The following is a 2,934-nucleotide window of genomic DNA, read 5'->3' as shown; positions in this document are numbered from 1 at the left end:
TTTTTTTTTATTCCTTTCCTTCATGGCTAGATAACGCAAGTTAGATAATCTGCGAAATAACAAACAATCGCCATTTATTTCCACACAATGACGATAAAAGGAAAATATGCAAACAAAATTAATAGTAGCACTAAGCAAATGCTAAATGTTTATCTGAATATGGACTCTATGTCTAATGCTTAACTGGAAGAATATATATTGATATTGATCAATAACTGCAAAGAAGATGTTTCAAAATAATTTNATATACTTGAAAAGGATTAACGTTTTATTTGTAGTTGTCATAATCGTAGTCAATTAGAGTATTCCGTGCCCATTTTTGTTGACCAGTGAAATTATTCAGTTATTCTTGACTAATGAATAAAGGATACTGAATAAGGAATAATGAATGATTTATTCTTTATTCAAAATATTTCTGACTAATGAATAAATCTTTATTCATCATTCATTATTCAGATTTTGAATAATTATTCATCATTCTTTATTCATTATTCTGAATGACAAATGCCCATCTCTGTTCACACGCAACAAAGACCTACATAAAGATCTTAAAATAGAATGATTCGACAAGAACGCAACCAAATTAATACCAACATTTTTTAACAAAGCTCTAAAATGCAACACTGCAAACTTTAGTAATACGTTTTCAGTATGCTTTCTTAAATGAAAAGATATATAAATACTTTTATATTTGAATAAATAAAAAATATACAAGAAGAAAATTTAATCTAAGGGCCCCAAAAATTTGAATAGCCTAGGGCCCCGCGTACGCCTTATCTGCCCCTGCTCTAACCCATGATCCGTCTCCCACTGAGGATATTTTAGGTCAGCATTGTGCTCGATGCTATCTGGATGAGGAATTCGCATCAAGCAGCCATCGCTGGGATTTGAACCGTGGTTCACCTCATTGTAAGGCGAACACTTTTTCCGATGAGCTACCACGGCTATGGAAGCATACATTTGCGCTGTTAAGCGACACATTTTTTGTATATTTTTCCTTCCTGGTTAGATAACGCTAGTTAGAGAATCTGAGAAATAACAGACAGTAGCCATTTATTCCCAGACAATGATAATAAAAGCAAAATATGCAAACGAAATTAATAGTAGCACTAAGCTAATGCTAAATATTCATCTGAATATGGACTCTATGTCTAATGCTTAACTGGAAATATATATATATATTGATGAATAATCGATAACTGCAAAGAAAATGTTTCAAAATCATTTTAATGTTTCATGAAATGATTTACAATGATACTTTGTTTCATATTGTGAAGTCAGTCATTCCATTGATTCACTCACAGCATCATTTGATCTTTACATTTAAGTATTACTGCATTGAGATCAGAGAGAAAAGGGTGTCGGAACAATGCTTGTAATAAGGAAATTATTCTAATGGATTGTGAATTTTAACATTGAAACAGAAAGCTCTTTGTGAATCTTTCCTAGTTACTCAAATAATGCAGTGTTATTTGATTCAAGGCTCTCTTATACATAATTGAAAATTCTCTTGAAATCAAAATATCCCTAATCGGATTCGAATATTATTTATGAAGTTTAAGGTACTTTTTTTAAGATGAAATTGTTTAATTCTTTTGTAGGCAACGAGAAACAAATTTTTCTTTTTTGCATTTTCAATACATTTTGTCACAAATAGCTCAAGCATTGCAATTGCAAAAAGGAAAGAGATTTTTAAAAAATTTATTCTGCTTAAACTCAGTTTTTACTAATTATCGGTTTTAATTTTACTAAAAATGAGATTTTTTCCTGAAAAAAAATATTTTGCTTTTATAAAATATTTTTGTACTGTAATGTTTCTTCAATTTAGTAAACATTAATCATAACAAGTATAAAAGTTTAAAAAAATTGTATCGATATAATCAACAAACTAATCAACTTTACTAAAGGAATGCCGGAAATGAAGTGATTGTTTAACCACTTTTTACCCTTCATTTAAATAAAAAATAAAAGTCTATATATAGAAGTCTAAATATTTTCTGGATTGCGGAAATTCTGCAGGGAATAAATCAGTTATAAACAATTCTTTTTAAATCCATTTGCCTCATTTGAAGTTTGGAATCATCACACATGCATGATTTTTAGCACTAGATTGCCGAAGGAAGTCATTTTAAATGCTTTTTAATTTCAATTAAAAAAACAATGATGTATATAATGACACAATTTCTTAGAATTTTGTGGCTTTTATAATTATTTTTATTGTTAATATTTACTAATAACTTGTTATATAACTGAAAGTAATTTCAAAAATTAATTTTAATATAATTTTTTTACTTACACATTAGTTATTCTTTCACAATGCAGCCATTTCTACTGCTTTTGGGCAATATAGGTATTTCAGTTTTTCTAGTGTTTAAATAAATAAAAAAGGTGACCATTATGTTTTGTTATCAGTCTATTTCAGAAAGAAATAATGCATTTTTATTACCACATCGCATGAATGTTAATGTATTTAGTGTAGGTAACAAATTAGTTTTGGTTACTAACCAACTAGAAAAGAAATCCTATGATTTTTAATCAATAACTTGCTCCCAGTTTTAAATTTAGCTTTTTATTTTAGTATTTAAATAAATTATAATCTAATAATGCATGACAATATATTGTAAAAGCATTATAATTTATATTTTTCTAAGTTCCTATTTTCCATGAATATCTAAATAAAGATTTTTTCTTCTGTTGACAGGAAACTGTAGTTGAAAGTTTGAAAACAATTGCAATTACTATTAAATCAAATCAGAACTCTCGAACATAATTATCAGCATTCCTGCCCTTTATATACCTGTTTAAACTAAGTAGTGGTGATCAGTAATCTTAAAATTCCAATATATTTAACCCCTTGGGGACGGGTGATTCAGAAAAGCATTCGTACAAAATCAGAATCAAGTTGCAATTAAATAAAACCAGACTTAAAAGCCA

The sequence above is a fragment of the Parasteatoda tepidariorum genome, chromosome 9 (genome assembly GCF_043381705.1).
Source record: "Parasteatoda tepidariorum isolate YZ-2023 chromosome 9, CAS_Ptep_4.0, whole genome shotgun sequence".
Classification (NCBI taxonomy): Eukaryota; Metazoa; Arthropoda; class Arachnida; order Araneae; family Theridiidae; genus Parasteatoda; species Parasteatoda tepidariorum.
The sequence above is the reverse complement of the archived record's forward strand: the minus strand, read 5'-3'. Positions refer to the sequence as shown.